Source organism: Aythya ferina (assembly GCF_964211825.1).
Source record: "Aythya ferina genome assembly, chromosome: 4".
NCBI lineage: Eukaryota > Metazoa > Chordata > Aves > Anseriformes > Anatidae > Aythya > Aythya ferina.
The window spans coordinates 37,177,261-37,203,257 of NC_140300.1; positions in this window are offsets into that span (position 1 = coordinate 37,177,261).

The window sequence follows — 25,997 nt, forward strand, 5'->3', positions numbered from 1 at the left end:
TACAAAGTTCTTCTGCTTGCATGGGCTGGACTACAGATGACCAATCACTATCATCCAAGTACTGCCCATTAATTCAGCAACTGTGATCATTATGTTCTTATTTTATAAGAGCTTCTGATCAAATAGGTTTCTTGCTGACACATTATCCAAATTCAACAAACTGATTCATGTGTCATGGTACTTATCTATAGAACTTGGGAAGTCTTTTGGAAAGGCACTGTGGTCTTCCTGAGAAAGTTTCCAGTTATTCTGGGGGGAAAAGCAGTCTTGAAGGATACCTTACCATAAAAGTCTGTGTCTTATTGAATGCTAACATAACAAGCATTACTGTTTTAATTTCAATTTTAATTAAGTATTGAATACCAAGTATACCAAGGGGCTGTATCTGAGATATGAGACTCTCTATTTTTATTACAGTAATAGAGACTATTCCTAAATACAAAAGACTTAACACCTTGAAATATTAATTCTTCCAGAGTTTTGTTTTATAAAATATATATATAATTCAAAGTCACTGGAATCTACAGTGGCAAATTACAAGAGCTACTAAAAATTCTTTTTCAAGCTAGTATCAAGTCATCAAAAAAATGAATACTCCTGACCCTTTTACTAAAGTGTAAATTAGCAGTCTAATAGTAATATTCAGATGGGCAAAAGAAATATAAGTTCCTTTTGATGAAAATAATACAAGAATATGCTTCCCTACTGTGAATCATCTTAACATGTGAAATAGCATTTTGGTACAATGATCTCTGCAAAGGACATAGCAAGCTGGCAAATGTGAGAACAAAAATGAAGGCAATTTTGTGCATCTCTTGCCAATGTTTCATTCTCTTTTTAGTTATTATATAAAATCTGAACATCTCAAAGAACGTCTACATCTTATTTTTAAAAGCAAATAACTTGTCCAACCAATAAAGCTTTTTCTGTATGAAAACAGTAGTTATGGATGTAAATTAAATCTAAAACATATAATAAACTGACCATATGTAGGAATGTTTGAAAAAGATGAAAAATATTTTCATTTACGAATAACATCTGCTTTTACTGTAGCATTAATATTTGTTATTAAAAAAACAAAAACAAAAACTGTACATACAAAACAGAATTGCTACAAAACTGTAGAGATATTTTTTTTTTCCATAATCATATATTGTAGGAAAAACTCTTAAGAGGGGGAACCATATGTTAACATATAGAAAGCAGATTTTTTTTTTTCTTCTGCACATCCACCTGTTTTATTTTTTAAGACCATTTAGAAAATGCTGTGTAGCCTAAAATTCCTCAATGGTGGAATCCCTTCTTTTGTAGTAAAAGCTTTATTGCATTATGTCACTTTTTCTCTTTGATGGAAATTTGACTGCTCTTTGTCATATGGGTTGATCTTGATACCTTTCTTGGGTGTGAAGATAATTTTTATTTTTATTTTTATTTTTATTTTTATTTTTATTTTTATTTTTATTTTTATTTTTATTTATTATATATACATATAAAGCAGACAGATTTGCCTTTCCCACCATTTATTTTACTTGCTTTCATTCTCTTTTGGCAGATACAGCTCATGTAGAGCCATTCTGCATACAGGCATTAATCCAACAAAACATTTGAGCATGTGCTTAGCATTTAACAAATGACTAGTCTCATTGAACTATGGCGTCATGAGCTATGGTGCTGTAATGAATCAGAGCTCTATAGTCTAGCCTAACTCTCATCATGTGGGTAACATTCACTGTAAAGGCTTTGGACTAACCCCAAAGATCCAAGATGCATGATGGCTTAACTTGAAGATAATTCTATTTTTGCATGTAATGTTTTCTTAATGATACACATTGTTCTTCAAAATACTGTAATATACTTTAAAATAATTAATTGCAGTGCCTTCTGGATTTTAAACAACTGAAGTCATAATAAAATGTATAGTTTTCCTCACATGTTGTCATAGGTTGCATCTGAAGATTGCTGATGATACTGAAAGGAATTATGCTAAGCAAAAACAAATATTCACTTTACATCTTTATCTTTACAGTTCCAAAAGAGAGGTGAACATATTGTTCATGATGACTCATTTAATTACTCTGCAGTATCTTTATCTAACTTAAAAGTTTGTTCTTCTGAGGATAGATATTTCCACCCACAGATCTCCACTCATACTCTGGAGTACTCCAGAAGTCAAGGAGATTCTACTTCTGACTGAGATTCTCTTTATTTATTACTGCTAAGATGGATACTTTATATAGTTGCTAGGGTAATATGGACTGTTAAAAAGGAGAGTGTACAATGATCAAGAGAATACACATTATTCATTACTGGAAGCTATTATATAGCTCTTAATATCTTCCAGATTTTTTACTGCAATATATTCTGTACAGCTGCATATTTTGGGGCAGGGCTGTAATTATGCTTAAGGTTGTGATACACAACAGAAACAAGGAATTCAGAGCCAAAAGACAAGAAAGAGGTTAGCTGAATGTTTGAACATAGAATCCACCACAGATATTGGTCACTGTCAAATAGAAGTAACTTAAGGTAGATAGTGAGTTGACATTTCCTGTCATCACCTAACGTTATTGCACCCGTGGTTTGTGTATTCTGGCTGAAGTGCTTTGATTAATGGTCCAGCAATCACTAAGAGACATTAAATGATATAAACTCAGTTCCAAGCTCAATGAGCTTGGTAGGAAATCTAAAGGCTTAATGCCTCAGTACTGTTTAAGAAGAACCTTCAAGAAAGCTCTAGGCTCTATGCTGCTGATCTGTATACATACATCATTAAGTAGTGTCTGTCTCCTTCAAAATGGGAAGTCATCGCTTTAATGTTATTCAAATTGATACTTAGATCTCTCTTAGCCATGATATGTCACTAACACTTTAATAACAGTTAAGCTGGTTGTGCACAGATGGGGTATACTGAAAAAATACTGTAAGGAAAAGGGCACTGTGGATGTTTACATATTAATTCTTTGAGTATTAAGGTTATATTATTAACTGAACAAGGTGTTTTCTTACAATTTATTGCATAGTGGTGATAAAAACAGCTTTTGAATTGTACAAATAGCATGTTTCCCAGAGATCAGTATGTTTTAGCCTGACTAAAAATAACTAACTAGCTATCATATATTTTGTGTTGTCTGTGTAAGAAGGTTAAGCCACAAGTAAATTCTATGAGAATATGAAGTGGGGCAAAGAAAGGCTCAAAAGAAATGCAGACACAATTTAGTTCCAGACCTTACAATGATTACTTGTAAAACAGGCATATTGATACACATCTGACTGTAACTTGTAATATTAAAATAATTCTCCTTTTTTTTTTCTCTCAAAACAGCTTATTTTACAGAATTACCTCTTCAGTCTTCATCAGTAGTCTTATTTTTCCCAATATTTAAAGCAACTTTCCTTGGGTCTTACAGCTCGTTTATAGTTAAAGAACACCTTTTGCATATTACAAATGACTAATTTTATCATGTAAAGTCAGAACGTAACAGTCATGGGGTTTCAGAGAATATCATCATCTCTACTGTAGTACAAGATGGGAGGGCAAAGTCCAGAAAGAAGCATCCTGCTCTAAAACCTTTCCTGCATCAGTTCATTGGGCATTATGATAATTAGATCATCTGTCTAAATAGTGTCCATATGGTGATTTTTCTGTAAATGTTTTCTTTATTTGAACACAGTGTATTAATCTATTTACAGCTCCACATTGAAATTAACCTTGGAGATGGGATAATTAGAATCTGAGCTGAGTAGCAGAGCAGTTTTTTTTTATTACTCAGGGTAGAGATGATGGAAATACTAGACATATTATCTCTTATTCTAAAGTCTAGGAGATGTTAAAGACAAACAATATGAACCTGACAAAGGAAATGTATTACTGGGTTTGTTCTATTTTAGTTTCTCTGAGTATAACAAAATTTTATTTCTGAAAAACAGTTGTCTGTGATCAGCAGTTAAGAATATGAAATTAAGAAAAGTTACAAGTTCAGCTTGAATGGATACTGGTATTACTTCATTTTTGCATGTTTTTTATAAATGTTTTTTCTTAATGACATGGATTTTTATGTCTTTGAGACCTAACAAAATATTTTGAGCAAAGAAATAGGAATAAGGTAAAAGAGTTTTGTTTTGTTTTTCTCCAGTATATTCAGTTATTTGTCACTTTTTCCTTCCTATGGCATGCATAGCAAATATATCAAAGAGATTGCACTGAAATTTTTGTACAGGCACAAATGAATTGCAAGCTTTTTATTTCATATAATGGACCAGATTTTAAGAATATCACAAGATGTATCAGAATTTTCTGTACCTATATGCTTCCTTGAGTGTTTTGATGAATTACACCCTTCGTTTGCATGATGACTGTGTTTGCAGCAATGGACTTGCACAAATACTCCCAGCTGGTTCAGTTGGCCTCAGATACCATGGTAGTGGGTGCAACATAACAGCTTCAGTAGAGGAGAATGGTTTCTGAAGCCAGAGCAACAGAATAGTCCTTTGTGATTGCCAAAGCCAGTGCTGACCTCAAAACAAAGAAATGGCAAACCAAAGGAATGCTTCTCCACTGTACGTAGTGTGCAACTAAACCTAAAAATTTCAGAACTGCCTTCCTGCAAGCTTCTCCTCTTGGTAAGAAAAATTGGGTAGCTGATTATTTTACTGCCAGGATAATCCATCAAGTACTGGCACAGTGTACTGTAGCATGTTTCTGGGGTAAGGTTTACTAATAAGAGCAGAAATAGAAAAATCTGTTTGGTCTGATGCTATCACTTTGAGAATTTCCAATCCTCTTAGATCCTCCCTTCAGAAAGGCCTGGTATCAGGTACCCAGATCAGCTCAGAGAGGCTAGTGTCAGAAAGCCCCAAGAGGTTTGTAGGTAGTGGTACCATGTTTCATTTAAAACAACACAATTCAACAAAGTATTCCAGTCACTTAGTCCACGCACTTTAAGGAGTGCAAGTTTTAGTCGTAACTCTGTAAAAGCACCCATCTGGAGTGTGTAAGCAGGACACTTAGGTAAACTTGAATCTCACACAACAACAATAATATCATGCTACAATTTCAGGAAGAGCAATGAAATTATTATTAATTGTCATCATAAGTAATGAGAGCATAAAACTGAGAAAGGTCTGTAGAGGAGAGGAATCTCTTTCATTTACCCTCAAAATGGTCATAGTATTGATAATAGAAGTAGTCAGAAATCCTTCAGGAACAGAGCAGCCTGTACATCTATGTCCTGTGTTTGAACTCATTGGCCTTGTGTAGTGGTTACGGGTCCATCAGGCATGGCAAGCCAACTGGCTGCAGAAGCTTCCTGGCAGGGTATCTCAAAGGTGGTTTGCATTATTTTCCTCAGGTAATGTTGCCACTCTTATCTGTGTTAACCCATGGATCACAAAATTTCTTAATTAATTTTTTATTAGCTTCCAAGAAGGCCAAGACTTCTGGGGGCATCTGTCCCACTACTGGAGGAGTGAATTGAGTATGTGAGGGTGTAGTGCCTCCATAGGCAAGGAGTAATGTTTTCATGGATAATGGATAGTGAGAATCTTTAATTACTGAGATGTCTCAGTTTCTCTTTGGGAGTTTTGTCTTGAATTGCTGCATTAAATTCTTATTTCTTTATATATTTCACCATTTGAAAGAGTTTTATGTGCTTTGCTTGTCTAAGGTAGGCATATTTATGATGATTTCAGTTCACCACTGTACTTGACTGTATTAGTGCCTTCGCTGCATGGTTTTGCTTTTAACAAATGAAAATTTAAAACAATTTACTTTTTAAAATAGGTTTAGACCTGCAGTCTGGCTCTTACCTGAACTTGTTAAAACTTCCATTCAAGCTCTTCTATCACTTCTCAAAATACCTTTAATGTAGATCTTACATTCTCTCTCTCTTTTTTTTTTTTTTTTTTTTTTTACTAAAGTCTGCTGAGTAATTGTATTGTCTGCTCAATAGACAACTGATTACATCTCCTTCACCTCTTGCTTATAATAATGATTTCTTCAAGAGAATCAGAAAAATGTATGATATAAATTCTTTCATCAGCATCAGGAAGGTCAAAGTAAAAATCACTCGCAAGTGCAGTTTATATCTGGGTCTAAATCTACCACTTGAACAGTTCCATGGTAAGCTGTTAAAATGTATGCAGAGGAAAAACTTGGATATCAGAAATAACTGAAGATGTAGTCTGGGGAAAATTTATTTCCTTCAAATGTATTTGAAGGTGCAGTAATGCAGTTAGGGCCCCTCTGATACAAAAGAAGCATTCCGCTATCTTCTGTCTCTCTCAGATGCCCAAAAAACACAACAGAGGAGTAACAAATTATTTTACGTATCTATTTGGTAAAAGGCCAGTGCTCATTGTTCCCCTCCCCTTGTGACTTCTAAAGCAAGGAGCATGTCCAGCTTCTGCATCAGCATCTGGGTAGTTCTGCAGGAGGTACAAGCAAGGGGATAGACAATTGAGAAAATCTGTTATGAAATTCCTTATGCATGAAAGGATATTCTCCAATATTCCTATCTCTGTTTGGATCCTGTTTTTTGTTTGTTTGTTTGTTTGTTTGTTTGTTTTTTTTTTAAGGGATGAATTATGAAGCCAAGCATAAGGGCTATATTTTTCACCCAAGAATACTTTTTTCCTCAGTATCCATGTTATTTGTTTGGCTAAAATTTTATCGTCATCTCCTCTGAAAATGAATTAGTACTCTTGGTTCACCTAAATAGTGATGTAGTTTTCTTCTTTTTATATTATGGGGTACTGGTTTCCTGTTCTTTCCTTCCTATTGTGTTGAGAAATCAACACAATATTATATACACATCAAGTTCTGAATTTCCCAGTTACTGTATACTTTTGTGGCTTACCATCATTTCTGCCGTTACTTTGGTGTGTGCTCCAGCGTCCAACTCACTGGGAGATTTAAATACACATTTGCTTCCAGTGTAATAGCTAAATCATTCTCTGTTATAACTACATATCTTGTTTCTGTGAAAAAGTCCTCTGAATTAATGGTCACCCTTTTTGTCCATGTTTTATTACACTGACTTTTGCAAACTCTTGCAAAGAAATAGTTCAGTGAAACTCTCAGGTTTTGTGTTTCTTACTTTTTTTTTTTTTTTTTTTTTTTTACTTTGTCTTTTCCTTTACGTACCAAAAGTTGTCTGCATTTCTTAACGACTCAGGCCTCTTTCCTTATCATATCACTCTTTGTAAGATTAACATTATGAAAGCAATGTCAGTTTGGATTGGATGATACTACAGTAATTTTCATTCAGATATTAGTAGTCTAGGTAGTTTGTCCTAAATGCCAGCCAGTCTTTGGTTTCTTGCTAGGAACAAATTTCCACCAAATTTAAACACTTGTTCTTAAATGTGAGAACTTCAGTGATTTCACATTTCTGCATGTTTTCCATTTAAATGGCACATTTTCATATGTGCCTTTTTAATCTACATTATTCTATCTATTCGTGAGAAGTTTCAAAGTTTACCACCTCCTTCAAAGTTTACCACCTCTGCATAATCAGCTGAAAAAATAAAAGGGAATTAAGATGTTCAGAATGAGATAATGTCAGGAAAAAAAGTCTTCCTCTGACATTTCTGGCTGGCATTCATTTCAAGCACAGAGGCAGAAGTTGTTTTAAGTTTCCTCATGTACTGCTCACAAAGCTGGGCCCTCTAGTTCTGCACATTCTTTTACAGAACGTACCTGTTAAATATATTTTACTTGTGGTTTAGAAACCACTCAGATCTAAGAAATCTTCTTGAAGTCTCAGCTTCATCCAATGTTTGGCTGAATGCTGCTTAGCTTTGCGCTCTTTCTAATGGGCAGTTGATTTGAGCTCAATTCCCTTCAGTCTGCTACGCTGCTTTTCCAGTCAACTGTAATTTTACTAGCTGTGCAATCCTCACCTATTTGTGTTTTTATTTTATTTTATTTTATTTGTTAAGGACATTTTGGAATTTTTAGTAGATCTATTCTTTCTAAATGGCATTTCCTTTCCACACTATTTTTGTTGTCCTTTTAAAGCTTTCATCTTCATATCCAGTTTCTCTGCAATTTTCTTTTCTTTAATAAGACTAAGTAAAATGTTACCGATGATTGGTACAAGAGGTCAGAAGCCACTTCTGTGTGTCGTGGTGGACCTTCAACTCCCTATGGATATTAAATAGAGTCAGCAGTACATTAGATAAAAGAGCTGTGAAGGTATGGAGTAAGGGTAACTCCTACTTTTGCGGCTGAAACAGAAAGAAGAGTGGCAGAGATATTCCAGATGGACCAAAATAAAATTAAATAGCTCAACTCTGAAGAGTGGAGATACGGGGAAATAAATGGAAAGAAGAGAACGGTGAAGAGCAGGGAGAAAATTACCCATTTTGCATATAAATGATGTAATTACCCCCTCAGCTTCTCAGGCAGAAGTTGACATCCCTAATTAAAATAATTTTATGATCTTCTGGGGACAGATACACAAAAGCATAAAGAGAAGGAAAAAATAACAAATACAGAACTAACCAACACCAGCAGCCATTTCTACAAAATAATTTTGCAACAGGACTGATGATGTACATGCAGTCTCAGCTTTATAACAAATTATCAGGCTTGTATTTTATTTCAAATGATTCACAAGGCTTGATATAAAAGGCAGAAGCTGAATAAAGCCTTTTCAGGGAAGAGAATGATGAAACCACAATATGAGGATAGGGAATTGAAAGCCTACTGGACTGAATTTCATTGTTTTCTTCTGATTAATACTGGAAATTGAAAGCCACTGTGTTTAACCTGTGCTGATGCTACAGTTGCTGTAATTAAGCATGAGAATATGGTCTTACAACTTGTGCATGCTGATTGTTTTATACAAAGCACCTGGCAAATTTGCCAGTACATACACTATTAAATCTGCAGCAGAGGAGTCCAGCCAACAAAGACTGGTATTCTTACTTGTTTAATTGATCTACTTTATTCTGTCCACCACATCTTCCTTCCCTCCCCACTTGCCAGGCAAGAAAGCAGGTAAGGAGTCTTTTCCAGACTCTTTGATAGTGAGGGGATGTGTTGTTTTAATCACACAAAAAGGAAGGTTGTTCTACAAAGCAAGATAAAACCCGGTTAAATGTAACAAACCTGGAAAATTCCATTATCGTATGCCTCATCTTATCATTCATACCATCTGACTGACTGATTTAACGTTGCTAAGAGACTTGACAAGCCAACTTGTTAGTATTACATACTGCATTGTAGCAATTGAGAAATCGATTGTTACCACTAATTTTCCTCCAACAGGGTGATATTTCAGTAGTCAGAAGTTTGCTAAAGGATATCTTTATGTTTGTGGGTTGTTTTTTTTGTTTTGTTTTGTTTTTATTTTTTTTATTTTTTTTTTTTTTCCCATACAGCTAGTTCTCTTTTGCATTTTCTAAGCATTTTTGGTGATATCACAGTAAGGTCATGAGCTAGCAGCCAAGAGAATAACATTATACATCAGGACATCAGGCACAAATGCAGAAAATCAGGCTCGAAATCTCACAAGAACTGACAAGAACTGATGTTCTTGTCTTATAGTCACTACTTCTGGTAGTGACTAAGTGTCATGGTTTTGGCTGGGATAGAGTTAATTTTCTTTGTAGAATCTTGAGAAAAAAATTGGGTTTGGTTCTGTTCAGAAGAGAATCCGTTAGTTCAAAGCTGATTCATCCTGCTTTAATTAGTGATTCATACATAGACCACAGAATCTGGAATAACTATTGTGGTTTATGAGCTAATTATTATCTAGTTATTATTATCTATTATGAGCTATTATTATCTAGTACCCCACATGCTTTGCTATTCAACTTTACTTATATAGGTAGGAAGGAGAAAAATATTGCACTTAATTTATCTGGCATTTATGTCTCAAATGTTTTAAAGAATCATAGAATTGTTTAGACTGGAAAAGACCCACAAGATCATCAAGCCCAGCCATCACCTTACGCTGCCAAGTCCACCACAAAACTGTATCTCTATGTGCTACATCCACACATCTCTTAAATGTCCGGGGATGATGACTCTGGTGTTTCCCTAGGCAGCCTGTTCAATGCCTGACCACCCTTTCCATGGATAAATTCTTCCTGACATCTCATCTAAACCTTCCCTGGTGCAGCTTGAAGCCTTTTCCTCATGTCTTGTCACTTGTTGTCCTTCTGTGGACACAAATTATCTGCCAGAGAAACAGTGGTGTGTGAATGGTCCTGAGTGAGTTACCCATTAGCACAATGCCCTTCTGTGCAAGACTTTCAGGAACAAAAAGTACAAAGTGCAAAGACAGCAGGCAGCTGAAACAAAGTGGTATGTTTATGGTCAAATAATGGCCTTTTTTTTTTTTTTTTTTTTTTTAATGTAAATGAGGGTAACATAATTCCACTCTTCCTGCTAGAGAAATAGAAAATCAAAGATACAAGAGCATAACATCTGTTACAGAGACTAACTATAACACAGGCACAATGTAAGAAAGCTAGCAGAAAGGAGCTTCTTTCATGAATAGTGTGACCCTGAAAACACTTTTAAGGATAAGGGATTGATTCTTGAAAAAAAGCTGAGGCTCCGAAAACCGTGTGGAACAATCCATCCTTGATTCAGGTTCTCCTGTCAGTAAGGGAAAGGTGTTCAATGTACCTTCCTCTCTGAGCTCCTTTCAGTCAGAGAATCAGGATTTATTTGCAGAATATTTGATTTGAAAACAAATATATGGCTTTCTCGCTTCTTCTTTTGTAAAGATGTATATACATCCTGCCAAAGGTAATACACAATCTGTACCAGATAGACTTTTTATTTATTTCTGGATTTTAGAGTGTGTATAAATTAATCTGTCTTTATCCCTATTTCTCGAGAGATGTACGTAGATGTCCGTATACCAGCATTTATCTTTCTGGTTAGTGCCACTGTGTGGATAATACATCACTGGAGCAGTGGTGCTAGTTATGATGTATGACACTAACATATCATAAAAGCATTGCCACTTCTGTGATGTATTATTCAAAACACAGAATTAAACAGAAAGATCAATATAATACAGGCACTTAATTTTTTAAGGTGTGTTAGAAGGTTTTAAATTAAAGAACATAGGCTCCAGAGGGTTTTCTTAAGAGGCTCAGTACGTAACAGAAACAAATGAGAACTATTATTTCGTATATGCCCCAGTCTGTAGGAATAAAAAATAAAAATCATTCTATGGCCAGTGAAACTTTTCAAAGCCTCATTCCCAACATGTTTTTAGTGCTTTCTGTCCTCAGCTGCAATACACCCAGCTTCTTACCACATTTCTCCAGTACGTCATCCACAAAATATCTCCTTTGCTGTTTCTGTGGTAGCCGGTTCCCTCCGCTCCCTCGCTGGTCCCCTGGCCATTACCTGGCAGCTCGTACTGCGACCAGCTCTGAGCAATGCAAAGACAACCAGCAACCTCAGCCCTGCTGATCAGCTGCCTGGCGTGCTGAGCTGAGCAGATAATGGTGCATTTATTTGGCTGCTTTTTGCACAGTGAGGGCACTTCTTTGAGTCTCTTTTCTCTACTTGGCTGCTGATTACTGCTAAACTGATTGAAACTTAGTTCCCCTAGAACTGCCTCTTCATCAAATTTAGTTGGAATTATCACATAGTTTCAGAAGTTAATAGGGAGATGATGGGGTAGTGGATTAAAAAAAAAAAAAAAAAAAAAAAAAAAAGCCTAGACATCCATCTTATTTCCTTTGTGGTTAACTAAAGCCCTTTGGAACTCTTACTGTTTCCAGGGATTTTCATTGAAATACATTTGAATTTAGGTTCATTCACTTTGGTTTTCCAACACTGCTAACTCTAGTGTGTTTAGCGATCATACTGTAGGCAGACTTTGAATAAGAAATGTGTTTTTGTTGGTGGTGGTAGTTTTTATTTTATTTCAGTAATATTTCTGTAAGTCCTTCCAAAGTCATTAGGTAGTATTTTTCCCCTTTTGTTAAGAAAGGTGTAATGGAAAAAGAAGCTGTCAAGAAAACAACTCCCCCCTCCTTCCATACAAACAAACAAACAAACAAACAAAAAGTTTAAGAAGAAACTACGGATATTGCAAAATGTGTTTGAAACTGCAACAGCTGGCAGTTCTGGGCTTCTCCATATACCACGGAAAGCAAAACAATCCTAAAGGCCCTGCATTTTAACATCTTAGAAGGCCCTGCTCTTAAACATCTTAGTAGAATGAGAACTGGGTATAATTATCAGATCTCTGCTCTTTGCAGGCCTTTTTATTCCACAGTTACATACAATATATACATTATTCTGTTTCTTATGTTTGTGGTGCAGCCATGCCACTTGTTTTCTCTGGTTGAATACTCCATTTATGAATCACTTTAGCAATTTTTTTCCTGCTGTCTGACCAAAACTTTATAGTTTTAGGATAGTAAATTTTTCTAACCTTTTTTAGGTACAATACAAAATCCCTTTACTGCCTCAATATTATTTCCTTGAATCCTTGAAGATATTTATACAGTTTTATATCCCCTTAATCTCTTTTTCTCTAAGCTGTGTAAATTAAGTTCCCTGCTTGCTCTTCCTCTGTCATATCCTCTAATCCTTGAATCATTTCAGTTGTCCAAACTACCACGAAAGCAGCATATACATTTCCTGGGGCCCAGAACATAAAAATAATTTAATGTTGAAGAGGCCACAGCCTCCCATGACATGCTTCTATGAACATACCTCTTGTGGACATCCATAGCCAAAGAGAATTGGAATACTTGCACACCCTTGGAAGTTCTATTTTGTATATTTTTTATCAGGTTTTGGTAGTATTCACAGAGCGCCAACCACTTTGTATACATTCGATGCTGCATTTTCTGTCCCAAATATCTTAAAAAGGAAGATTTTGATGTATTTGAGAGCCTCATAGCAGGAACCCCCTTTGAAGAGAGCTACATTTTAAGACCTCTGTCCTATCTAAGTTCACTTAGAATCAGCATTTGTGACATATGTTATGTGATAAATGTTTTAGATTTTTAATGTATTTTGACCTAAGAATGAGAGGATTTCTAGGACAGTGAGAGAGGAGTGAGTTCAGATTGTACAACATACAATGTTGCACACTGCTGTTTCTGGAGGTCATGGCAATTTACAGCTTGTATCCCCAAATAATACACTGACAAGTTCATTCAGATCAGACAGATATACTTTTAAATATACAGATTACAGATAATTTTATCCAAGTCAGAGCAAGAGGGGGACTGGCTTTGGTCCCCTAGCCAGTGATTTACAGTAGTTGTCTTCTCTCAGAGTCATTATACTAAATCTGCCAAAATTGTTTTTGTCTTTCCTCGTGTTTGATTTTAAACAGAAATCCATATGTGTGGTCCAAGCACTAGTGATACTAAAGAGAAATTTCTTTGTGTAGATAGGCAGCTGAAGAGACACATCTCACTTCTAAATTCCTTTTCTGTCTTGGTGTTGTCATTGTAGTGAATTAGCAAAATGGGCTAAATGATGTTTTTAGTCATTTTCATCCTCTGTCATATCACAGCAGTTTAATGCTTATAGATGTAGGATTTCTTCAAGAAACATCCTGGGGTGGGGGGGAATCAGTTTCATTATGGAACACAATCCTATATTGCTGGAACATAAAGGAGAGTGATTTAATGTAGTGGAAGATAATGGTTAGGACTAATTATGCTACTGAACAGATATAAATGTAGATACAAATATGAATGACCAGTGGGTTTGTTTATCCACAATTTCCTGTAGGAGATTGTGTATATGTACTTCCTGTTTAGGAACATATAAACTCTAGCAGTTTATATGTTTGTGTACTCAACAGCATCACTAGCTCTGTAGCAGGCTATTCTTTGGAAGCCCTTCAAAAAAAAGGCCTTGTGCAGAAGTACAATGAAATGTGGTCCATTTTTAATAACCATATAATTTATCTCAACATGAATCTGAATTTATTTAATGTGAAGTATTAGGAATAAGTTAAAAACAGTTGGAAAGTGTTTTATAATAGTAAAAAAATAAATACATAAAAATGCATTTTTCAGTATTGTTTAATGAAAAGTTTCTACGTAACAAGATGTATCTGTGCCTCTATTGCGGTCCTTATCATGCCCTTTTCTGGCAGTTATAAGGAGGGTATCTCTTACTCAGCTGTAATGCAACAACCTATGGTTGCTTTAAATATAACTTTATTTATGGATCCATGTAGATTTTAGTTTGATGTATACTAGGTAATACTATGGTATTTTACAGTGAATAGGTTACTTATGGTAATCTCAGGAGCATTCCAAATCACAGCCTTTTAAGATAAAGATAAATATGAATGTATTATGTCTAAAAATGTTGAATGTGGTGGAAGCTGGATGATGTTGCAATTATTGGAAGAACTACATAAGCAGATACAAAGAGAGATGAATGCAGTTCAACTGACAATCAGTAGAAAACACAATTTAACTTCCTTTTTTAGAGCTATGTTGGAGATAAGAAGCTAGATGGGAGCCATTAGCTTTTAAAGATTTATAATGCTTTTAAAAGGTTCCATACAATGAGCAAAAAAAAAAGTGGAAAGGTATTGGCCTGTAATACAGAGAAGGTCATCTCCATCTGGGCATAAAAAAAAAATATCCTCTGAGGTGTTTATCTGTAAACTATTTATGACACAAAGAGGTTTGATCAAAGGAGTAGAATCATACAGAAATTATGGAAGGTGAACGTTGAACTTAGCGATATAGTTTAGTGGAGGACTTGTTAGTGTTAGGTCAGAGGTTGGACTTGATGATCTTGAGGTCTCTTCCAACCTAGACATTTCTGTGATTCTGTGAAGAAGGACATTGAGGTGCTCAAGTGAGTCCAGAGAAGGGCAATGAAGCTGGTGAGGGGTCTGGAGAACAAGTCTTACAAGGAGCAGCTGAGGGAGCTGGGATTGTTCAGCCTGGAGAAAAGGAGGTTCAGGGGTGACCTTATCGCTCTTTATAAGTACATTAAAGGAGGCTGTAGCAAGGTGGGGGTTGGTCTATTCTCCCACGTGCCTGGTGACAGGATGAGGGGGGAATGGGCTAAAGTTGCGCCAGGGGAGTTTTAGGTTGGATATTAGGAAGAACTTCTTTACTGAGAGGGTTGTGAGGCATTGGAATGGGCTGCCCAGGGAAGTGGTGGAGTCACCATCCCTGGAGGTCTTTAAAAGACATTTAGATGTTGAACTTAGCGATATGGTTTAGCGGAGGACTTGTTAGTGTTAGGTCAGAGGTGATGATCTTGATGATCTTGAGGTCTCTTCCAACCTAGACAATCTGTGATTCTGTGATTCTGTAAATGGAGGCCTAGCCTTTGGCTTAGGGCCTAGAAGGCAAGGTCAGCATGGTCGTCAGCAGCTTGTCTGCACTCACGTTGGTTGGTGACTCAAATATAGGTTCTCTTCCCAGGCAGTCACTTTGGAGCCAAATGTGAAAAGGTACAAAGCCTGCTAAAATACGATTTGCATAGAATTTAGGCATTAATGTTCAATAGAGCAGTCCAAAGGAATGAAGCAAACAAAACGCTCATAGAGAAGACGTGGACACCCAAAGCTGTGCTGTTTGTTCTGCTTCACTGTTCCTTTTTAAGGCCTCCCTGTAGGATTAACACCATTTTCAGATCTGATAATTTCCAAGGTGAGGTGGGAGCACAGCTATCAGGTGGCAGCACCGAGGTCCACCATTGCAGCCTGTGGTTTAAACCTGGTACCACAGGGTGCTTCCCGAGGACTGGCCCTCCTCTGTCCCAGAGAAATAGACTGCAGCTGGGGGTGACTCATAGCACTATATAGATATTTTTGTGCCATTGCTGTTTCAGTGGAGTCAAGGGGTGGCTAGGAAGCATTGCATCAAGTACAGATTAGGTGAGAAAGGATGAGGGCCTACAGTTTAGGAGCTGGGCGACTCAAGCATCCCCTAATTTGTGGGGAAGAACTGGCTCGGAGTGGGCTTGAAGTGGCTTCAAGTCCATTTATACAGAAGAGAGTTTGAACCAATCTTTGTCCCACTTCCTTCAAAAACACTCTCTACTGAAAAAAGAGCAATTTTTATTTATTTTGTACTTCAGAATTATTTCTTCTTTATTTTGGAAAGAGAGAAAAAATGGTAGTCAGCCCTTTAAAGAGACTGGGAAAGTTCTTATTTCAGCCAGATGCTGTTTGTTATTCAGTGAGCAGCCTGGCTGCAATACACAAAGGTCCTTTTCCATCCCTCACAAATATTTTCTGCTAACATTATATGAAAGACATTATTTTGATGTGTTACTCTTCTGCTAGGTCTTGATGGGTGGCAAGAATAATGGTTTCAAATTTAACAGGAATGGTAGTAAAATTCTGGTGGGACCTCCTCACCTAGAAACACTAGAAAGAATAACATTAAACTTTGTAGTGCTCAGGATGAGTCTGCATTAGCATTTTACCTCAAAACAGGCATCAAGTTTGGAAGTGAATTTCCCCTCCACTTACTGCATTCTGGTTTGCTTTGAAGAATGAGCTTGGAGCATTTGGTTCATTTCCTTTTTGAATGAAAATGAACTCAAAGCTGTGCTCCCAGCATGCACATGTCTGCCCCAACATTTAATGAATGCCAAGCCCACAGAATCAGGCTACATCTAGTCCAAAGAAAAATCCCTGAAGTATATGAGTATCACGTTGGGTGCTCAGCATCAACTAGTTCACCCTCTGGTTTGGCCATGCTACTTATTAATGTGGATGCAGCCCCACAAACATGAATTTGACTAATTATATTTTATTATAGGGGAAAAGACTATAAACCATATAAACTATATACAAAAAGATGGCACAATTCCTGAAATAAAGCTAATGTGCAGAATTTTTCTTAATTGAGGCAAATGTGAGATTTTTGTAAACTATCCTGCCGAGTAACAAAGCCCTAAGGTGTGTGATTTTGTGATCTGAGTTACTTTGTCTTTCTCTCCCTTGCCAACTCAACCAGCCACTCTGGTCCTTAGTCAACCGGTGTCTCTAGCTAAATACTTGGTAGCAGTGGTTTCTGTTAGTTCAGCTCTTCCATATGGTTAACTCTTCTTTTGTAAGATGAATCCTAAAGTTCTTCTCATACTTAGTAGGCAATTCTTAAAACAGGTTCTTTCACTTCACAGCATATTGTAGACAGAGCAAAGAACTGTATTTTTGAAATAACTTCTGTGCCTCGGTACTAGAAGCAGACTCTAAGGTGTGATTGATTGGCCCAGAAAAGTATACACTCATAATTCAAATTGTTCTCCACTTTCCCTACTTTTCAATGGAAATAGCTTTTAAGCATAATGATAAAACACATTCAAGGGAGTATTTCAGGTGCTCCAAGTGGAGCACTAGTTCTTTCCCGGTGTTGCAGCCCTCTTCCTTAGAAAGCTCTGTGCAAGAGCATTTTGATTCTCTTCTGAGACTCTACCAATGTGTTTACATAACATCCAGCTCAAAGTTCTCATTAAGAATAACCTACAAACATGACAATAAACCTTAGATTATCATGTAAAAAGTGAATGGCATTTCCATGTATTCCACTGTCTTAAAATTTGTCCTGCTAACTTGTTAGGCTTAAAAGCTCAAGTCCCTTTCAGGATGTGCTGGCCAGTGGTTATGTGCATGCTCATCTGTCCCAAACATAAATGATTTTGGGATCCAGTATATCAGGCTAGGTTCCTTCGAAGAGTGTGAAGAATTGTTTGCTACATTTAGTTGGTGGTTCACTCAGACTTTAATCATCCAGTTTTGGGTATTGGTCAACCTGCTGTTAAGATGTGGATAACTGCCTCCCAAGGAGATGATTTGGGTTCTGTAACAAGTAATTTAGTTACTGCCTTTTGAAACACAATTTCCTTTAGTCTGGCTGGTTTTGGTGTCCCAGCAGGCTGGCTATTGTAAGCACTCCTCTCAGGTATCTAATTCTCTATACATTTACTTTGTGTAACTTAAGGGCCTTATCCTACATTGTCATTTTTAGCATACGAGCACTGATCTGGCTGGCTCTCAATGCCTTCTGAGGTTAGGAATTTTTTATCAGGCTGAGATGCTGTCAATGTCGTTTATGCGGAGCAATGTAATTCAAATCTGGAAAACAGCAGAATGTGATGCACCTTGAAGAAACCTATTACATGACTTTGGGTGGAGTCCTGGAATTTGACAACTACATGGATTTGTTCCAAAAAATTAAATGAATCTCTCTTCAGAGCATATGGTGCAGAGAACATGTCATGTTTGAGAAATATGGTTGGCTTCTAATCTTGATTTTTAATTTTGAGACAGAACAATAATTTGGCACAAGGATTTTTTTTCTTCCTGTTAAGTACAAATGTGTTTTCCTCAAAGACAGAAAAAAATATCTTAGGAAAATCCACTTGTCCCTTACATATGTCATAGATATTACCTTTTGTCTCAGTTCTTTTGAGTTACAATTTGGAATTAATGTGGTTGTTTTTATTTCCTATTGATACTAAAAGTGTGTGGTAGAAATTAAAAATCCAACGACTCAGCTGTTCAAGATCTATCAGTTGGTCTATATAAAGGGTCTGACTGGTATAATTGTTACTAGAAAGGTGATGCCGGAGAGAAAGGATTCATTCTTTGATGCACCAGAAATTCAGCAATGTATCCTACTTCCTTGTCTGAGTTCAGTGCTGATATTTAATAGCCCCAGCTACGTGGCAGAGAGGTAGGATGCTCTTTGGGCTCAACACAGAGCAGCAGTCTAACTCCATTCAGGTTTCTGGAAACATCCTGAGGAGATCCTGGAGCCAGCTGTATCAGGGGAGACCTGCCACCAGTTTCAGCAGTGCCCCTCTGTGTGCTGAGCCACAAGCAGTGGCATTATCCTCAATGAACGGTCAGAGGGAGCGGGACCTCTGTGTGCTGCTGTATGCTGTTCCCGACCCACTGCCCCGTTTGGGGAGCCAGTCCGGGTCAGGTGAGGAGCAGAAGGCACCTGCACGGTTGGCGCCGAGTCTGCCTGCAGCCTGGCCAGGCTGCTCAGCTCTGACGGGCACTGCGCCACAGCACTGCCGAGCCAGGGCTTTTACCTAAGGGACTAAGGGGATTAGATTTTTAAGGGGAAATTTAAGAGGATTTCAGATTTAAGAGATGGCCAAAGGGGCACATTTATAGCTTTTTAATTAAAAGATATTTTGGCTTGAAGGCCAGAAGGATTAAGGAATCGGTAAAACTAAGTTAAATGTCAAATGCAGGGTTAAACCACAAATTAGGCACATTTCTAATGGATCTCTAGCTTCTAACTTATTATTGTTTTTTGTTTTTCTTTCTGAGATTAAACAATCCGTAAAGCTTATTAAGGTCATTTCCTATCAATCTTCCTCTTTTACCACTCCTCTGCTCTTGCCCGTATTTATGGCAATACAAATACCTTTAAATCCAACGTAAGAATTTAGATGGCTGGTAGAATAAAAAGGAAGACCTTTAACAGGTTGTGTCATGCTCACATTTTTGAAGAAAAAGCTTATATTTTATGAGAGTGATAGCTGAATTTACATTTTCCAAGCATGCTACATTTGAATATTTAAATGGCACAGTCTTTTCTTTATTCCATTTTTTCTACTTACTTTAAATGTTCTGCAGTATATGAAAGTCAAAGGGAGAAGCAAAGTATCGATCAGATTATGCAAGAGAAATTCTCATAGGCCTAATGCAAAATTTTCTCCATAAACCTCTTGTCATTATACTATTGAGTCATGTAACGTTATTTTGTTGAAGTGAAAGTGAAGGTGTTAGGTTAAAAAAAGTAATTTTAAAGTTTTAATTATTCTACAAGTTATGCCCTACAACACATTTTCTAAAAATTGTACCTTTTGTTCAGCACTGAACTGCATGAATTACTTAGCAGATCAATATCTCGGAATGTCTTACAAATAATAATTTAATTCAGCTGGGATTTTTTCTGTTGTTGCTCTTCACTCACCAACATTTTATTCTCGCAGCATTAATAGCAAAAGTCTGCTTGTAAAAGGAAAGGTCTCTTACCAAATGAATTTGTGAGTTCAAGGGCAAAGCTAATAGTGGTATGATGTTCTTACCACACAGCTGTTTCCTAACACAGCAACCAGAACTGTCTTGAGTTGTATTGTGGTGTCTGATGAGTTGTGTTGTGGTGTCTGATGTGTCACTGGAGACATCACTTTACTTCAGTTGCATTGGTCATCAATTGCATGACCATCAAAACTGTAGTGTATGTACCATTTCCACACAGGAGCCATTCAAAACAGAAGTGCTCTCAAGCACAGTGCTGATAAAACCAATAACAGTACTCTACCAACCACAGAAGTGTCTAACACAATACGGGAAGGTGGACTATTGCAAATAGGTTTGACCTTAGACATTTTTAGTATTACAAAATGGTGGAGAGACTTCTGGTCTATACGATGAAGATACTGACAGCTGTATCAGGCCCTTACCCATACACATTCCCATGCACTGTTCAGAAAGCAGACTTACTAGCTGTGTGATCTGACTGAAGATGAAAGACTATTTTCAATACTCAATACCTCTTCGTTTTTATTATCTTATTTATTACAGTCTAATTTTGTCTTTGGAATGAAGGCCACTGAAAAACTAATGAAAAATCATTTTAAATAATATTTAGCAGCTGCAGCTTCTTGATGCCTTCAAAATGTGGAGGGATACATGAGTATTACTGAATATGAATATTTCACATATAGCATTTGCAAAATTGTATACAAAAAGTGTTTTATATATGTCATAGGTCAGTATCTGCTTGTGGTTTCAGTAAACTATATCGTGTTAAAGTAAGTTTGTTAGGCTATGCTCAGTCAGAAGCATCTGTAAAATTCTGTGCTTTGAGTATCTTTGAAAGTAGCTGCACAAGGTTAAAAGGAAAAACCTGGGTGTGGAAGATGTAGAACGCTGGTTTGGCAGTCACAAGATTCTCTGTTTTTCTCAAGTCCAAACACAAGATAGCATTGCATGCTTCCTTGATTTTCCACCAAGGGATTTCTCTTAGGACATTGCCATACCTTTAACATTCTGCTGTCTGCTTGCATATTGTTTGATCCAGTGCTTAATTCATCTCCCTGGAACTGCCTTTAATCCGTGCAACCTCACTATTTGCTGCATGACAGAGGGTCAGTCACCCAGAGCTGGATGTGGCTCTGCTTGCTCACTTCTAACATTGCTCATATATCCAGAGCAATGCTAGGATTTACCCTGCTGTAATAAACAGCAGCTTTTGACCCTCTCTCTCCACACATCTCGGTTTGTGAAATTCTTTTACCAAATCCTAAAGCAAAAATGGTGTCAGATTCCTTTACTTCTGAGGTCCTTTGACCTCACTGAAAAAAAATAAAATAAAATAAAAAATCTAAAATTATGTTCATTCACTCTCTGATGTTTTTAATAGATGGTGCAGTGTGTTTACTTTCCATTTCAACACAGCATTAGTTCAGATTTCTGTTTACTGCTAACAATAAAAGGCTCTGGCATTTCAGATGCAGGTACTGCCGCTGTTTTGGTATTAGTACTTTCTGTGTGTAGGGTAATGACAGAGCTGAACTGAAATGGCATTAAATTGTTTAAGAACTGTTTTTCTGCTGTTATTCACAGAAACCCCAGCATTGCTGCCTCAGAGGAGGGGGCTCCTTAACTTCTGAAACTTGGTGGCCAAGCAGGCCAGGCTGCCTGCTCTAGGGCTCTCTGTCCCCTGAAACATGTGGAGCACAGGCTTCCAGCACCACATTTTCTGAACATGGATTTTGTATGCTTATGAGCTCTTCCTTAGCTTGTGAATTGGTACTTCTGTGCTTTCCAAAAGAATCTCATTACAAGGTGCTGGTCCAGTCACTTGTTTCCTGAAGTGTGCTTCTTCTTAAGAAAAATGGTAACAGAAAAGACTTCCTTGCATGCCAAATGGTTTGTATTGCTCTCCTATGCAACAGGAATTTAGAAGGCCTGAATCTTGCCCTGACTTGGATTTGCAGTTACACAGGTATAAGTCACTAATTTAATTAAGGTTGCTTTAGAATTATGTTGGTATAGCTGTGTGGTGGGAAATTGAACTTTGCATATTTTTGCTTGATTAAAAGTGTGCAGTTTAGAGTGCTTCTCATTTCTTCCAGGAAGCTTTTCTCTGTTAGCTTCTGCTATGCTTTTCAAAGAATCGTTACTGCCAATATATGGTAGGATAATTTTGTATTGATTCCTCATGACAATTTTTCACTTTATATTTTCTTGTGTGTATATATATACATTGTATACAAGTCATAGTATGCTTCTCCTTTATCTAATAATTTTGTCCTGTATTGATAGCTATTACTTTTGTATTGATATATAACATGCTGACTTAATACCAATAACATCAGCCTATAAAACAGTCAAGTAGAGCAACCTAAACCACATAAAACCACCTGATTAATGTTTTTTACAGCACTCCCTTCTGAAATAAACAGACTGTAGTGGCTTTTAACATCTGGTCCCCAACAATTCTTGCAGGGGTGATAACTTTTTTTTTCCTCTTTGCAAATGCTGGACGCTTTTTCATCAACTTTTTCATCAAGGCGCAGCTGTTGCTGCAGAACACCACGTATTCATGTCTGAAATATGGCTGATGCTCACTTCTGCTTATTTCTACATGACATCATTTTTGCATTGGATACGATTCAAAAAGACAAATATCTTCCATGTGCTTTGAAAAGGCGTCTCATCACCACTTAGAAAACAGCCTTTTTTCATACTTACATAATACCTGTAAAAATATGCTTCAGTCCTATGCCTCTATAACAGAAATCTGGAGCAATTTCTCTTCTCATAGGGAAGGACAATAACTTCCTACAGACTCCCTCTGTAGGAACTTATACTTTCAGTCATTATTGTGTTGTCTTGTACACAAAGTCTTCTAAGGGTAGCAGCATTCATTTGGATTGGTCAAAAGTGTGGCCATAACAATTCCTAAAAGTATTAAAAAAAAAAAAACAACAAATACCTTGTCTTTTTAGAGTATGATCTACGCTTTACTTTCAGCTAGCAATAAGAATCTGTGTGTCAAAAATATACTTCAAAATCTTGATCCAAAAGAACAATTTTTTATTTTTATTTATTTATTATTTTTTATTTTTTTACTTTTTTTGTTTTTGTGTGTGTGGTTGAAAACAATAGTTGTCACCATTTACCATTGCCTCTAGTACAAGGTTTTAGTAACTTTGATAGATAATTGCAGTTTTCAAAGCGTGAATGGTTTTCATGTATGTAAGAGTAATTAATTTTACTTTTATTTTTAAACTGAACAGTAGAGAATGCTATATATAGTTCAATTTTCTGAGTGGCAGATGCCTGTAGCCTGCTAGTTTCCTTATCTTTTGAAATGAAGATTTATGAAAAGCTGAGTCTTGCTACGTTGTGTTTCTGTAGCATAGATAAATAAGAACTATGGTTTTGGTACTTCTGATTTGGTGTGTGCAAACAGCAATAACTGTGCAGTGAGTTAGCTTTAGATGAAAATTATGTACAGGCCGATTCATTTTTCTCAGATGCGCAGGATTGCAGTTTAGGTGGCAAATTCTGTTGTACCCATTAATTTTCAGCATAGGGCAACATTTTTCCCCATCCCTTTTGTTCTCTCCCTGTTTCCCACAGGTTAACTTTAAGTAAAATATAGAGATATGTTCAGCATGGGCAAAATTTATATGCATAGATAAGGAATACAAGAGGGCCCCATTCCTTCTGTGACCATTTCTGCTCTGATTTTCTCGGGTTATCAGAGGATTTAATTTTATAAATAAATATTTTAACAGTAAAGATCATCTGAGAACTTGTACTATATTTGAAAACAGGGGTAAAAGGCAGCATTGAGTAATATCATAGTTTAAAATTGGAGTAAGATACTCTTCTGTAAATGTAAATAATGTAAATAATTACCTAAAATGTAAATAATTACCTACATTTAAGAAAGAAGATCTAGATTTCAGGACTTCTATTATTTCCCTATGAGAAATTTTCCCATTTTCCTAATATTTATTCTGTGAGAAATGTGTACCCTCTTGTAACAGTCTTTACTTCCCAAACCAACAAGAATATACCAAACAAACGAAGTGGCAAACAATTGTAGTGGGTTTACGTGGCAAGGTTTTGGTAGCAGGGGGCCATAGGGGTGGTTTCTGTGAGAAGGATCTAGAAGCTGCCCCATGTTTGGTAAGGGCCCCACTGCTGACCAGAGGCAAGCCAATAAGCGATGTTGTTTTGCGCCTCTGTGAGAGCATATGTAAGAAAGGGAAAAAAAACACTGCGCCACACAGCAGCTGGGAGAGTGAGAGGAGTGAGGAACAGCCTTACAGGTGCCAAGGTCAGTGCAGAAGGAGGGGGAGAGTCATGCCTTACAAAAGTGTCATGCCTAACAAATGTGAAGAGCAAGTGGAAGAACAGGCGAAAGCACCAGCAGTCCCCATGCAGTGAGGAGCTACCAAGACCCACAAGCTTGCACAGCGTTAGAGAGAACACAGCGCACTACGCTGGGCAGAAGAAGGATCTGAGATTGCAGAAACAACTCATTACCTAGATAATGAAAAACTATCTAGATAGTCTTAGTGCAGCACAAAGGTAATTATCCTAGTGTTAATGCTGTCGGAAGCTCAAAGTGCTGTCTCTGGATCTTTCAAATTACAGATGTTTTTACGTTAGAAAGAAGTCCCCTTGATTACAGTACTCCGCTTGCATAAGACAATCATGCCTCACTAAACCAGACGCAGACAAGCCACATCACACTCTTAGATCCCTGTCTGTGACCCATAGGAAGGCACATAATGAAACACACTCACCGTTTTCAGACCACGTTGCTCAGGATAGTCTCTGTCATCTGTTAGTCTCCAGCTTGAATGCTGTAAGACTGGTGGAGCGCATTGTTGAATTTATTCTGCATACTTCCAACTTGAGGAGCCAGTCAAGCTGAGATGACAGCTTGAGATTCCAACTGCGGCTTAGGCTAGGCTTTGCACCAAAGGACCTGATCTGATCTGGGGACCCACCCACCTTCAGGACTGCCCTGTGTCATATGGAGCAGCACAGTTCTCACACAACCCCTTTTCCTGCCCCTTTGTTTTTATTCGCAACTCATGTACACATGCCTTTAAGTGTCCGCCCCCCCCCCCCCCCCCCCAGGGTGGCACGGGCTGTCTTCCCGCTCTGTCATCTTCCTTTCACAGAAGGACACTTTCCTCAATACCTCAGACGCTGCTTTCTACTGGTGGCAAGGAAGATCGATTCTCTCAGTACGTGGACCTCTTCCAGAACTTTCTCCGCAGCCGAGACACACAGGCCTGTAGGGAAGAGGAGAGGCTTTCTTTGTACTGCTTTTGACTCACATGCTGTGAAAACAGCATTTCTTTTATCAACAGCACAGTCTCACGACTTCCAGTTAGTGAAAGTTATGAGAATGCCACCAGTATCTCTCCCAATCTGTTTCTACTTACCGCAAGGCATAATTTGAGTTCACGTTAAGGCACCTTTTTCACACTGCCTGATGTTCAACCCTAACAAATAGTTGAGAACATTCTTGGAAGGCAGGCTTACCTGTAAGCACTGGAGCTTCTGAGTCAGTGGGGTTTTACTCTTATTTACTATTATTATTCTCATGTTTTTAAGGGCTGGAAAGGGAGCTTAGAATCCACATAACTAGTTTCACTGAGAACAGACAAGGTGAAGGAAGTACTCCAACTCCTCAACATTAAAGAACTGTAGAACCCAGGAACACTTACCTGCCAGCTTCTGAACCTGAGTCACTTCCACACTGCTTCACAGGCAAGTCACACCAGCAGGGTTCTGCTGTACTGAGAAGGCACCGCCAACATAGCTAGCTCATAGAGTCACTAAAACTATTTCACAGCGTTGGTTAAGAACATGAAATAAAAGCAGCCTACTGGGGAACACTGAGCCCACCACCCTGACAGCAGAAAAGCACCCTAGACAATCTGAGCCTCAGACTCTCCCTGGGAAGGCAATTCCCCACAGCTCCTCAAGCTTCCTATATAGCAAAGG